The sequence below is a fragment of the Lemur catta genome, chromosome 9 (genome assembly GCF_020740605.2).
Source record: "Lemur catta isolate mLemCat1 chromosome 9, mLemCat1.pri, whole genome shotgun sequence".
NCBI lineage: Eukaryota > Metazoa > Chordata > Mammalia > Primates > Lemuridae > Lemur > Lemur catta.
This window is the reverse complement of record NC_059136.1, coordinates 45513425-45529342: the sequence shown is the minus strand read 5'-3', so window position 1 is coordinate 45529342 and position 15918 is coordinate 45513425. Positions and strand designations below refer to the sequence as shown.

Below are 15918 nucleotides of genomic sequence, written 5' to 3'. Positions count from 1 at the left end.
TACATCATGGAGTACCTAAAGGAAAGGGAAATTGATTATTTTTCCTTTCATAATCGGTGAGAGGCAAATGTATTAAAAACTCTGATTTGAATAACATCACAATTTCACTATGCAAATTAAAAAACGTTACCATTCATTTTCCCGTACATAGTTTTTTTTTTTTTCAATTTCCTCTCAAAGGAAAAAAAAAAAACAATTAAAATATCTACAATGGCAACTGTTGATTCAGACAGGCCAATCTGACTTTACATTTGCACATGGGCCAGTCTCAACTTCATCTCTTACTTCTTTGTTAAACTCAGAATATTTCAACTGATCCCTGGGCAAACAGCCAAGTATAGCACTTGAGTTCTAAGAGTATAAATGCATCTATTTATCTTGATGGTTATGATGTGAATTGACATTTTATTGTATGTAAATTAGATTTTCACTGATAACAAAAATAGCAAGTGGTGTGCTTTGTAGAAATGCCTTTGACTATCTTCCCAGAATTTGCTGAAAAAAATCTTTGTATATGAAAGGTAGTTTAATTTTTATGTATTGATGTTTTTTGTTTTCCAATCTGTTATACAATAGAAAAGAAAATCTCAATTTTATTAAGTCCATCCACCAATATAGTTGGCTTGAATAAGGTATCTGCATGTCAATACTACAAATCCATTTGGTAAATTGACACACATAGATAGTATAGTGAATCTAATGGATGCTTACCATGAAGATAACATACTTCAATTAGAATACTCACTGTCTTTAGAGCACCAGTAAGCCAAGTGTATTAGGCAAGGTGTTTTATTATTATCACCATTATTAAGAGTGCCAACCTGAATATAAGATTAAAACAAATGTTATGAAGACATATTGAGAACTTATACTGGTAATGTACTCTGTGTGTGTGTGTGTGTGTGTGTGTGTGTGTGTGTGTGTGTGTGTGTGTGATTCTCCAAAATGAAGGGAAGTAAGTCTGGGCCTTCCTATGCAACAGTTCTTCCTCATGAAACTAGGAAGTAACTCACAAACCACTGTGCGCACCACTACCAATGAACTAAGGATCAAACCACAGGGAGCATTCAACAGTTAGGGGACAAACATCACAATGAGTCAGCCAATGCATTCCCGCAACAAAAGGGATTTAGAAATAAGTTCAGAGTGTCAATATATGTAAGCTCCACAAGGCCAGAGATCTCCGTTCTGTATGTATTTCTTAAATTCCATTTAAATTAATAAATGGGACTGATACTGATATATGACTTTCACACTGTGAAATAAACACACTATTGATAGGAAATTTTGTTCAGATATCACCCTATTTCATGCCAACTGCTTCATTTAACCCACTTACCATCATTTTTCCTCCTGATAAAACAAATTATAAACACACATACACTGGAGTCATTGTTCACTTTAGTTAAGTACTATGAAATTTTCCAAAGAAAATTGATCTTTAAAAAAAAAAAATCTACATTGGAAAGCAACTTCTGGTAGTAAGATAGACTGAACCACTTTTTCCTGTCTTGTAGGATGAGAAAATTTTATGCATGGAAAACAATTATAAGGTAAACACAGAATCCGTTCATAATTTGGGTAACAAGCTTAGAAAGCTTCAGCAATAAGAAGCTTTTTTAAAAATCTACTATGATATTTCAATACATTCTGCCTCTGTTCATTCCAAGTTGAGCTAAACTCTACCTGGGATTTTAATATGGTAACTGTTTAAACATAGATGCCAAGAAGTACAAGAATTTTCTCCACATTCTTCCAATGATATTACCTTCCAAAAAAATAAATAAATAAAAGTAGGTTCCTTGGTCAAATGAAGTTTAATGGAAACTGTATACTTTATATACCTCCTAGAGATCCACAACGTGCATTAGCAATTACAGCTCTAAGAAATCCTAGGGACTGTAGAGGGGGGGACTCTGTTCAATGTAGACTGGAATTTCCCAATCTCATTTGGCTTTATGTTACATAATGCCATTTACCCAACACAACTAATGTTCTGCTGAATACATAGGGAGATGATGCTGTAAGATAGTATTGTTCAAGAAAGAAATATAACCAAGATTTTAAAACATGTGTAATATTTTTTAAAAAACCAATATCCCTTCATTAACTTGGCAAGAAAACTAAGATGTTTTGTTCTAAAGTGGACTGTTTTAAAGGGTTTGTTTTTTTGGTTTTGGTTTTTTTTCTAGCATAGTTAAAAACATTAAAAGATTAGGATGTGTCATCACAAGATTAGGAATCACATTTTTTTTAAGAATTTGTAATGGTAAAGGATTACAGACAGAACACTGAATTTAAAAAAGGTAGAAGATGTTTATCTATGTACAATAAAATCCCAGATGTCCAAATTATACATTCATAAACATATATCGGTATAAGCCCAATGTCATTGCTCAGCTAAATAGATTATACAGATATCACTGCATAAAGAAGCCCTAACTTTTTTTCAGTTGTTTTTAATGCTGTCCAACTACAGTGATCAGTTTAAAATCCTGTCTTCTAAATTGTCTCATTCTTTTATAATAAATTTTATATTAAATTTTATTTTATCTTTATCTTTTATATTAAATTTTATCTGATTAAAATTAAGTCAGGAACCAAAATACAGCAAAAAGTTTAACAAAACATGGAATGTGTAAAGATGATAGAGAAAGACCCAGGATTGCATTATGGAACTGTAGAGTTCATATAGTTACAATCAGTAGCTCTCAAATGTTTGCAGATACCTAAGAGAATCTATCTAGTGCACATGCCCCTTCCTGGTTATTAATAAATCCCTTTCCTCCAACTCTACTTAGTCTGTGTCCCCAGATTCATGCATACCAATAACGAAGGATAGAAAACCAATACCTGGAATCAGTCAATATGCACGTGCCTAGTACAGAGCCAGTCTACGATTGTGTCCCTAAGCAGCATAGCTTAATATTAGTCTGGCTCATGTTTCTGGGTGATGCAGAAGAAGAGAAATTATGTATAGATGGAATAGATTCCTATCTATCTCACTCTTTCAAATCTCAGGCAGATCCCATAGCTTTATGGAATTTTGGATTTTGTTTTATTGTTATTGCACTCCCCTTACCCCCAAAGATTAAAACAAAAGATTAGAAAGAAAGATATATGATGTAATAAAATAAAATAGACTAGGTAGAAGACAAAGTAAATCTGAAACAGAAAATTAATCTTAAATCAGTGTTAAACACAAATCCAGACATGGTGGTGAGGCCCCAGTGAGGTTTCAAGCCCGAGTTGATGACCATATATCCAGGTTCCTTCTGGGCCTTCACAGATTCTACTTTACACATTCACATATTAGAGAAGGAATAGTGATTTTATATCTATCATTGGAACTACAGAATTAGGACAGAAATTGGCTCACTTGTTAAGTATTTTGTGTAGGTAATCTTCACTTTCAAGTTCAATATAAACTTAAGAATCCATCTAAACACACACGCAGATATACACACGCACCTTAAGAAAAGATTTTCACCACCTGCAACCCAATTAGCAATTTCTTTTCTCCATCAATCTTCTCGTGGACATCTGTCATAACAGAGTAAGGGAAAAATATGTATATAATTCCAGATTCAGGTGTTTTACAAATAGTTTCTCCAAAATCTAAATGAATGTTGAAAGACACCAAAAGTCAGAACTAGACTTTTTTTTAAGGCTCACAATTTTCAATGTTAATGTAATTCTAACCTGAATCTTCACTTAGTAAGAAAAATGTAACCATGTTATTGTTACCATGAGCCAGGCACTATGCCAAGAGTGCATTATCTCATTTGATTTTAATTTTAATTAGCAATCCTTTGAATAAAGTACTATAAGCATCCACATTTTATAGATAATGCAACTAAGATATGGAGAAGTTAAACCACTTGCCTAGGCATGGACCTAGCACACAAACAAGTTGCAACTGAAGGAGTCTAAAGCCATTCTAGACCACTTGGTTTCTCATTACATTTCTCTTACACTCTATAGTGTTTCATAAACAACAGTTAAGCAATGCATAAATTGCATAACATTTTAAGAAATTTAAAAGAAAATACAATCTACATGACATCATTTTACAAAGACTACTATTGGGCACACTTGTGTGGTTCTACAGTTGTTTCAAGTGAACAGACAATCTTCCCAGCATTCTCAAGGACTACTAGGTTATCCTAACTTTTGGATTTGCCTCGTAACACCTAACCCATCACTAAGATTACCAAACCATACAAGTCTCTAAAATGGATTCACTCCTACAAAGCCCTCTACAATTTTCACAAGCAAAAGTTAGTCTTCTACACTATCATGTGGCACCTTAGGTATATCTCCTTTTAAGATATTTGCCACACTACACTGTAATTATGAGTTGATGTTTTAGCTACCCCACTAGGCTGTGAAGTCCTCCAAACCATAAAATATTATTATTAATATTATTATTGCCAATTCAAGATGTATTAATATATTATAGATCCATTCATATGTATGATATTCATCAAAATATTGATATATAATATTCAACATACATAAATAGCTATATGTCATCAATAATTCTGAAGCCTTTTCCAGGTGCAGCACATCTGAGGCTAGAACAGATCTCCATCATTAACACTGTCACACTATGATGATGATTATTGCAGGGAAATAATAGCATAGTAGCATTCTGGTACACGGGCATGTCCGTTTTTAAAAAGCCAGATGATATTAATATGGCCCTCCCCATAGAGACAAGCAGCTAAGATACAGTAGGCACTCATAAAGTTCTTACTGGATGGATGGATGTCAATAAACTTTGAAATTTCTGCCTATTGCTTATCTCTTAAAGGAAGGCCTGAGTCTCTTGATCTTAACTAGACTGTGATAATAAAAGCTAGAATAATACTAAAGTCTCATCAGAATAATAACAAATCAAATAAAGACATACAGGTTAGCAAGGCATTAATTTTATCTTTATTTAGGCTGAAACAATAATTCAATATCATAGCTCTAGATCTATGGGCATAGAGTTACTAATGCACAAGTAGTGAGAATTAAGAATTATTAAATTTATTTTTTAAAACTGTGAATCACAACCATGTTGGTTTGATTTGGGTTCTTTAAATGTCTATATAACTTTATATCAGAAATATATGTGGACTGATTATACAATTAGAGGAAAGTTCATTTAAAAGTCAGCACACTTTGCATCTACTGATAATTCTACAATAATGTTATTGTAATCAGTAAAATGAACTTTTATAAATTAGTATATCTGCATGATTATTTATATTCTATACACAAATGCCATATGGTATTTAGTATGTTTATCAAATACATAATACTATAAACATATGCATTTATATATACATAAATTTTATTTATAAATTTTTCACTACGCATTCTCTAACATTCCAAAATTCAAAATATTCTGTACAAGTAACATAATGTGTAAAAATAAATGAAAGTTTATCCTTTAAAAGAATAGCCTAGAACTTAAAAAGAACACAGAAAAGCCTCAAACATGAGAGTTAGACTCCTAGCAACTTAAAACATCTGGAAGGACACAAAACCAAAGATTTAATTTTAAAATGCACACACACACACACACACACACACACACACACACACACAAATGGTCAGAGCATCATTATCTGAACTGTCCAAACTGGAAACATACATCAACAGTAGAATAGATTTTTCTTAAAAAAAATTGTGGTATATGACTGTACAATGGAATACCTGGTCATGTAACAGAATAGTATGCTACAATATAAATGAATGAACTATACACGACATGAATGGATCTCACCAACATGATGTTAAGTGTGAGACATGAGACACAAAACGAGACATAATTTTAATGCACATATACCCTGTACTTTAATCTACATAAAGTTTAAAAACAAGAAAAACTGATCTAAGGTGTTAGCAGTCAGGAGAGTGATAGATTCCTGGGGGAGAAAAATCGAGACCAGGAGAGGTACAAAGGACTTCTAGAGTACTGGCAATATTGTCTTTCTTGACGTGAGCAAGTCACACAGGTGTACAGACTTAAGATGTGCACACTTTTCAGTTAGTGCATGTATGCACGTGTGTGTGTGTCTGTGTGTCTGTGTGTGGTTTTTCAGTGAAACAGCAGTTGCTCTGCAGAGAGCATGGAGTAATATGTTGAGAAGAAACCTTTCAGCTGCTATACTGTGATGAGCAAACTCGGCAGTTCAATGGAGTTGAATGTTGTCATTGGCTCCTCAGGCTGAATTGCAGGGCAGAATGGGCCAGGATGTGCCAAAGCAGGCAAAAAGGTGGTAAAAGAAGGAACAGAAGAGAAATTAAAAGTGAAGAAAATAAAGAGCTCTGGACAAAAGGAATTTGGAAGGGTGGAAAATCTGAAAAGAGATGAAGGACAAAAACAAGAGCAGAAAGCAAGATAGCTTAATAGGGGAGGAGATAATCCCAGACAAGGAAATAGGAGAGAGAAAAGGCCTGTCTATTTCTGGTGGTAGTGCTGGTGGTGATGCAAGGGGTGAAGCACAGACACACACCAGCAGTTATTAAATCTATCATAAGGCTACACACTCCCTTAATTACACTACAAGGACAAACTAAGTAAAGTTGGAACAGAACTAATATTTGTTAACTGCCTATTATGCACCAGCCATTTGCTAACTGGCTCACATAATTTCCCCATTTAATACTCACTAAAAGCCTGCAAGGTATCTGTGAGTCTCATTTTATAAATGGGAAAACTAAAGGGGTTAAGGTAACCTGCTTACCTTAGAAGACTAGATGGAATAGATGAAAACAGCCAATAAAACAATACTGTGAGGCTTTTTCAGAGAATTCACACATCTAAGTTCTGAATATTCCTCTAAGGCTGAATAAATGCTCTGTTTTAAATGAAGTGTGTCAGATTCTACCTTTATCTAAGATAGTTGCAGTAAATCTATGTAACATGGTAGGCCAAGGTATTTCATCCCACAAATAGAATAAGGATGTGTGGTTGCTCATCCTGCATGAAAAAGACAAGTTAATAGGTAAAATTCTATCCATTTTAAAACTTTCCACTTGGTTAATGTTTTCTTAAGACTTTAGCTTCTATTATCAAATGCCTTCTAATGTGTACTAGTAACTGACCAAAAATAGATAAATAAATAAAAAGAATGAACAGGCAGCATACAAATGTTAACCAAAAAAGTTATTATTCTTTAAAACCATTTCATGTGGCAGTTACTCTGTTTTGTAGACACAAGCAGACATACAATGTAATCACATTGTATTGTACAGAATTTGCTCCAGGTTTGTATGATACGATAATTTAACCTTATTCCTTGGAGTTTCTCAAGAATGCAGTCACCTAAACAAGCTTGAGAATGTGTGGTTTAAGCAGAATTAGTTGACTGCTCCTACATTCTAATGCTTTATGTGTTCTAGAAGTCAAAGCATTAATGATGCTCTATACATTTTACTGCTGACTACAGGAAATAAACTTATACGTGGATGGAAAGAGATGTCTGTGAAAGGAGTGACACAGTGCCTAGAAAAGACTGGTCCTCTGTAGTATTATTTAACCACTTCCATGCTCACCTCAGCAGCACATAGACTAAAATTAACCACTTCAATTATTCTTTCGCACTTTTAAAACAACATTTCATTGTAACATTTTTACTTGATTATTTCAAGACAAATTACTATCGCGTTCACCAGAACAAACAGTACTTGTATCTAGTAATATTATCACCATCATCATACCTGTAAACGATGCCTTGTTTATTGACCCTACAAACCAGGATGCTATCCGGAAAATAAAATACCATTACAGAAATGACTTCATTAAAGAGTTAACATATCAAGAGGGTACCACCCAGTACTTACAACCTTGTTATAACAGTAAGAATGACCTGTTTTAATGTTGAAATAAAACAAGTTATATTAAAAGCAAGAGATTAAGGAAGTCATTAAAAAAGAAAATTGTAGCCTACTAAGTGTTTACCATCTTCTGAGATAAAAAAAAAAAAAGAAAAGAAAAGAAAAGAAAAAACAGGTTATAGGTGCCAAAATATCTTGCCCTGTTTATTGAAGTAAAAATGGAATTCTCCACAAAGTATCACCAATACGTTCCGAATGTGCTAAAAGAATAGGTGGACTCTGGCAGATAATGCCTGTAGACCAAAGTATGAATGGTGGGGAGGGGAGGAAAAAAAAACATGAAATACTTTGGATAGTGCTAACAAGTTAAAGGATGGCACCCTTCAAGAATATTTTCTGATGACCAGGAATACAGCTTGAGAAAGGATTGCTTTAGTCTTTAGTCTTTGGTTCAATAACTTAAACTCAGAATAAAGTAGGTCATGTCAAAATGTCCCTTACTTTATCCATTTGTGCATCTATCACTTCACTTTCATGAAAAAATTGCAAATGATTACCCAAACAAGCTGATATCAGGATTTTTTCCCAGAAACCAAGGTGAAGTGTATCTGCCAGCATCAGGACCCATTTAGCATTAAGTCCTATTTTTTGTGCAAATATCACAACACTGAGCAAATGCTATAATGGATGCTTATAATCAAAACGAAATTAACATCATATTTACTCATTCAACATATTTTTGGAGGGCCAATTATATGTCAGGCATTGAGTTAGATGCTGAGAATACAACGAGGTAGACAAGAAATTTATCCTCAGTGAACTTACAGTCCAGCTTGAGAAAAGAAAAATAAACAGGGAAGAGTGATGCTGACCCAGATTTGGTATAACAAGGAGTCTGGGAGGAAGAAAGGAAGGATACGTACTGAAGGATAGCAGAAACTGGCCAGATGGAAAGAGAGGATCAGAAAAAGCCCAGACGAAGAGAAAATGTGGCTTCTGAAGGGAACTGAGAGAGGTTCAGTGTTAGCAATTTCACTGGTGTTTGTTTAAAATTTTCAATTCTAGGAAATAAAAACTGAAACATAAATTCTATAAAAATTTCTATTTTCTTAAAAATATTAGATAATCATTTCTGATATATATTCACAAAACTTTAGATGAAGTTTTCATGCAAACTGTTTACTGCTGGATTATGAATAGAATGTCTACATAATTATGTCAAGTGAAAAGCATTACTGAAACGGAAAAAATAACTTAAAATTTAAAATATTGTCTCTGATTTTGATATCATTTTTTTTACTGTCTGAAAAGAGTACCAGTAGTCCTATAGTTTTTATCATAAGGGATTAAATATAACCATGCAAATATAATTATCTTTTATATATTAACATATCTGACATCAAATGTCATATACACATTCTACTTGTAGGCAAAAGCATTTCACACAAATTTCCAATCAATTAATTCATTCATACACTATTTATTGGGCATAAAGTATTTTAAAAGTCTAAGAGAAAATTATTGCTTTCTCAGAAGCTAGCTACCTTTGTCAAAGAAACAAGGCTCACAGTAAACATCTCAGTGGCAATACAGGATGAGATATGATTTAGCACCAAAATGAGCAGTATAAACAATAAGCTCCCTTGAAAGCAAACAGTGAGTACTAAATGCTTGCTGCTCTTTTTATGAGAATGATTATTCCTATTGTTTCTTTCATTCATAATAAAATAACCAATGTAGTCCATAGCAGTAAAAACACTTAAGAGATGAGAGCAAAGATGATCTTGAGGAAGAAATAAGAACTGCACAGCTACAAAGAAAGGGGCATTTCAGTAAACGAGTAACAGAAGCCAAAGGTTGCTGACAACATGTCCACATGCCAAGAAACAGGGAAGAATCTGAGTTTAAAACTAATGGATCACATGGACGATGTGGTTGCAAAGGTTAATAAGACAGAATCTTGAATCCTAGTGGATGAGGCTACTTGTAGAAAACAGAAAGCCATTTGGAGTTTCTAAAAAAGAAGAGATTAGGAAATCTAAACTAGATGTGGTATGACACGTAGACTGAAGAAGGAAAAGGTGAAAAAATGAAGAAATGTTATGCATTTCAAAAAAAGTTTCAACTCTGATCATGAAAGTGGAATTAAATCTCACAGCTATCTTATAGTTTCAGATGAAAATATGGAGTAACTGATAAATATTTATGAGACATTAATGACAAGGATTCTTTAGCCATTTCTGTGCTAAGATTATCTTGATATAGTCAATCTGGAGTTAGGCTATCAATATTTCATTTATCTGTTTCATTATTTGTATTCCTGCCTGGATAGTGTCCTCTCATTTTCATTCACATTGATATTCTCATGCCTTAGTATGATACCTGTACATGAGCACGTACTGCTTAATTAATATTTGTTAGATGAACTTATCAGAGTTATTGAAGTTTAGTGAATAAACTTAGCACAACTTATTGAAAAACCAAAAATAGAGTTAATCAATTGACTACCTTAGCTACTTGATACTCAACTCTGCTTGTTGCTATTGCCTGCCTGACCTTAATTACTGTTTTGTTCCAGCCCTGTCTATCCTGAATCCATTCTAATCCTTAAGTTCTTACACATGTAGCATTTTATAAAGTTTTCAAAAATAATTTTAAAAGCACAAAAGTAGGCCTTCCAAAATGAACCCAGACCTTCCTAGTCCCGTTGGGAGCTCACTCACAAATTGGTCAAAAAGTCAATGATAATTCCTACTAATACATTCTACATAAATCAGTAGTTAAAATAATGGCAAGGAAGCCCTCACCACAACACACCTCTTTATTTCAAGTCAGATCTGTACAGACAGGGACTTGGAAGACATCAGATTAGGTGCTAAAAGTTTCATCTAAAATTTCATTTTAGACTAATACCCCCTGGTAACTACTCAAGTCTCCCAGTGGCTCTCCATCCAGATAGAATTTGTTCTTGAGGAAGCAGCACTATAAAGCCAGGGCACTTTTAGACAGAGGTTAGTCCTCTTTGTGTCCATTCCAAAACAATCATTCTAAGACTCTGTAGTGGACAGCCTGAAGACAGGAGCACAATGACTAAAACATGTTGACTTGTGAATTTGGGTTGAAGTTATGAAGGTAGCTTTGGGCATAAGCCAACACTGCTTTTTAGGCCAAAAAATTTGACATTGTTCTCAAGTTTGAGGTAATAATAGACCTTGTAAAAAAAAAAAAAAAAAGTGTGGGCAGTGATCTCCTTGTACTTCCAAAAGCAAATCCTGGCAAAATTGCCTCTTTTCCAAGGTTGGATAGGATATAGACATGCACACAGTTACACACACACCCAGGAAGCACACGGAGTCAAAGAAAGATACAAGCATTATTAACCAAAATCAATACTGGTTTTGGCCAGGTTTTTATCCTCTTCGTTAAGTTTATCTGTAATTGTCTTAATTCCTACAATAATATGTATAACTTGTCTATTTTATAAAACTATTTTTAAAGAGAATAAAAGAAGAGAGTACAAATTAAATGAATAAAACAATATATACTGGAATAGATTGTAAAAGGCAATGTGCTACAATTTTTGGTATACTTCCCACTTTTCCCCCACTAGCCTATTAAGCTCCTAGAAGCACACAAAGTGGCCACTTTCTATATATTGAAAGAAGACGTCAGCAGAGGAGGTGGGAGGAAGAGGTACTTCTTACACAGGTAAATTCAATCATTATATGACTTAAAAAGAAGGTGGCTATACATTTTTGGGTAGAAGGAAAAAAAATTTGACTACATTTCTCTTGTTTTCAATTTCTTTAAACATTCACTGATTTTTATGTTTTAAATCAACGTTTACACGAAAAAATGCAATATAAATCAAATTGTGGCAGTGTAATGTGTGTTGCCCATGCTGCTTCACGAGGTAAGCACTCAATACAAGAGCAATGTCTCCTCTGACAAACTGAGAGAGCTTAACTTCTTAAAGCAGCCAATACTAAGTAGTAGTAACATGTATAGTGACAGTACAGTGTATGTCCAGTCTGTTACAGTAGTAGTAGCAACACATACTTGTGCAGTACCAGAACTCCTTAATTCCATAAGTCTGTTTCCACAAAATGTCTTAAGCAACAGAAAGACTGGAAAATAATGTAACTATCAACTTTATAATTGTTTCCAAAGAAAAAAATATTCTTTATAAAACGCATTGTGCAGAAATTCCTCATGATGGATTATTAATTTTATGTACCTTCCTCTACCTGAATTAGGTCTCTGCTAATATCCAACTATGTATGTTAATTGGAAAAAGAGAGGCCTGCTTATTACTGGAATGATAAAACCATATTCCCTAAATTTGACAAAGGTTATCTTTTTTTAGGATGGAAAATATTCATTCTTTTCTACATCACTGAAGGAAATAATAGCCTCTCCCCACTCCACAATTCCTCCTCACGCCTGCTTTTAAGAACCTTTATAACAGCAAAATGACAAGCATAGAGTTCTAGGAGTTCTAAGCGTTCGAAGAGACATAATCAGGTCTACTATTGAAAATTGTACCTGCCAGTTTGTTAGAGTTCATAGGAGCAACAAAATCATAGTGCTAATATGAACACACAGAAGAGATCAAGTCTCTGGGAAAGGCCTTGGAAAATGAATTGTTGAAAACAAACAAATCTATAGTACCAATACCTGTCTCCAACAGGTGTTTCAAAGGATTGAAAGCAATACATTATTCCGTTTTCTTGACTCCTAAGGTGCCAATGAATGTTGGAGGATGTAGTTTATGTTAAAATTAAGAGTGGCTCTTACTGAACAGTAAAGTCACTGAAAAATAAGTTTTGGGTATTTAAGGTTCGAGAGATAACACTCTAGTTCATGCCCTCTCTCCTAGGAGGCAAGGTTCTGAGGTTCAGAGTCTAACAAGGAGATTTACTTATTTATCCAGGTATTTAGGAGCAGGCATTCTGGAGCAATTCAATTGTTTAACTGAATTTAATCTTCCTGCCTAACTCGGGGGCGGGGCGGTGCAGTGGGGAACAGTCTGGATTCATCTGTGGCGAGTTTGCTGTTTTGTAATGTAACTTAAAATATTTTTGAAGAAATATGGTAAAGTGATTATCCTTCTGGAACTAGATACACCGACACTGTCACATTAACTCACAGCTTGTTAAATACTATGCAGTCTTTCTATAACATTCTTTGTTATGAGACTAGAATCAGCATATGGGAATTGCTCTTTTCCTGCTAAACTGAAGTCATTACTAACTACTCATCTGTGACATGTACTCCTTCTTGTAACCAGGGATTTTAGCTTCACAAAATTTAGAAACTGCCACATTGTTTCTTGGCATCGCTTTCAAATATGACATCATTTAAATTTTGGAAAACTCCGCTTTAGCTTAAATATACTAGTGGGTGCTGGGTTAAAGATTGTCCAAAAGGGGCAGCAGGGTCTCTGTAGGGACCAACCACAGATCATTCTTTCAATCTATACCGTCACATGCCTTTCATTAGAGGCACATGGAATTACAATGAGCTCAACAAATGCATTTCAAAATGGGTTATCAAATTACCAGCATATAGAAATGGCTTCCAGTTACTGAAAATCTGAATTGAAAAACAACTGTGATGTGAAAACGAAAAGCTCCATTTTCAGTTTCCCTGACTTCCAAAGTCTAAGGAATATAAGTATGTTTTCTTTTTAAAAAATACATATGAACAAATGCTATATACATACATAATAATCATAAATACAATATAAAAATAAATACAAACACAAACATACATATGAACCTGCTGACTCATTTATTGCTGAGCAAAAAATAGGGAACTGTGTCTAAATGGCAAAGAAGTTTTCAGAGAATCGGTATCATTCAGAACCTCTGGGTGTCTTATTTTGAAATTCTTGAATGATTTCTAAAATTTCCCCAATTATTGAAACCTTAATTAATAAAAAGAGAAATTCTAGTCATCTCATCAATATACTTCGCAAGTCCCTAGTAATGAAAACTTGTGAATTTTGTAATCCAAGTACAGTCTCATAACAGCAGGTGCCAACAAAAATTTTGAATTAGTGTTCTCAGTTAGGGACATCTTTTCTATCAAATAAAACATAATTCCAGAAGTTCATAATAATTTCTCCTAGAAAATATAAATGACAACTCTGTGTCACTGCTAAGAAAACGCCTCAAGTGCCAAAACTTAAAAAAAAATATTAATTTTAATCAGTTATTTCTTAAATAGACATATTTTGTTAATGTTTTTATCTCTGATGTTTATTTTTTAATTTTTTTTATTTCAGCATATTAATGGGGTACAAATGTTTAGGTTATGAGTATTGTCTTTGCCCCACCCGAATTAGAGCTCCAAGTGTGTCCATCCCCCAGATGGTGCACACCACACCCATTAGGTGTGTACATACCCATCCCGTCCTCCCCGCTCCCATCTGCCCGACACCCGATGAATGTTATTACTATATATGCACTTAAGTGTTGATCAGTTAATACCAATTTCATGGTGAGTACACATGGTGCTTGTTTTTCCATTCTTGTGATACTTCACTTAGTAGAATCACTGTTATTTCTTAAATAGACATATTTTATTAATGTTTTTATCTCTGATGTTTAAAGCATGTTTATTCTTGATAAGAAAAAATACGCACGAGTACCTCAGAGATATAGCAAGTTCAGTTCCAGACCACCACAATACAGCCAGTATTGCAATAAAGTGAGTAACAAAAATTTTTTCAGTTTCCCAGTGCATATAAAATTTATATTTATACTATACCGTAGCTTATTAAGTGTGCAATAGCATTATCTCTAAGAAATTCATATACCTTAATTTAAAAAAATACTTTATTGCTAAAAAATGCTAACACACATTAGTCTTCAGTGAGTCGTAATTTTTTTGCTTCACTGTTGATGTCTACTGACTAATCAAAGTGGTGGTTGCCGAAGACTGGGGTGGCCATGGCAATTTCTTAAAATGAGACAACAATGAAGTTTACCACATAGATGGATTCTTCCTTTCAGGAAAGATTTTTCTGCAACATGCAATGCATTAGATAGCGTTTTACCCACATTAGAATTTCTTTCAAAATCAGGGTCAATCCACTTACTCCCTGCCACTGCTATATCAACTAAGTTGATGTAATATTCTAAATCCCTTGTTATCACTACAACATTCACAGAATCTTCACCAGGGGATTCCTTCTTAAGAAACCATTTTCTTTGCTCATCCATAAGAAGCAACTCCTCATCCGTTCAAGTTTTATCTTTTACCTCAAGTTCGCAGCAATTCAATCACATCTTAGGACTCCACTTCTAGTTCTCTTGCTCTTTCCACCACATCTGAAGTTACTTGCTCCACTGAAGTCCTGAAACCCTCATCCATTGTGGGTTGGAATCAACTTCTCCCAAACTCCTGTTAATCTTGATATTTTGGCCTCCTTCCATGAATACTGAATGTTCATAATGGCATCTAGAATAGTGAATTTTTCCAGAAGATAATCAATTGGTTTTGCCCAGATCCATCAGAGGAATCACCATCTATGGCAGCTATGGCCTTACAAAATGTATTTCTTAAATTATATGAATTGAAAGTCAAAATAACTCCTTGATTCATAGGCTGCAGAATGGATGCTGTGTTAGCAGGCATGAAAACAACATTCATCTCTTGGTACATGTCTATCAGAGCTCTTGAATGACCAGGTGCATTGTCAATAATCAGTAATATTTTGAAAGGAATCTTTTTTTTCTGAGCATTAGGTCTCAAAAGTGGACTTCAAATATGCAGTAAACTACACTATAAACACATGTTCAGTCATCCAGGCTTTGTAGAACACTTATATAACACATGCAGAGTAGATTTCACATAATTCTTAGGGTCCCTAGGATTTTTGGAAAAGTCAATGAGCATTGGCTTCAATTTATAGTTACCAGCTGCATTAGTCCTTAAGAAGAGAGTCAGCCTGTCCTTTGAAGCTTTGAAACCAAGCATTGACTTCTCCTCTCTAGCTATGAAAGTCCTAGATGGCTTCTTCTTTCAATAGAAGGCTGTTTTGTCTACATTGGAAATCTGTTGTTTAGTGTAGCC

At 34.2% G+C, this 15918-nt stretch overlaps 1 protein-coding gene across 2 annotated transcripts in view; it reads right to left on the bottom strand.

The window, feature by feature from the left end:
* TRPS1 (transcriptional repressor GATA binding 1) overlaps nucleotides 1–15918 on the bottom strand; it is a 239928-nt gene that overhangs the window by 198865 nt on the left and 25145 nt on the right. The window contains exon 2 of one of the 2 annotated variants that reach the window (XM_045561540.1): nucleotides 3472–3543. The exons of the other annotated variant lie outside the window; for it this stretch is intronic. The gene's annotated coding sequence lies outside the window, so the exon portion shown is untranslated. The remainder of the gene's footprint in view (nucleotides 1–3471; nucleotides 3544–15918) is intronic. 2 annotated transcript variants of the gene reach the window in all.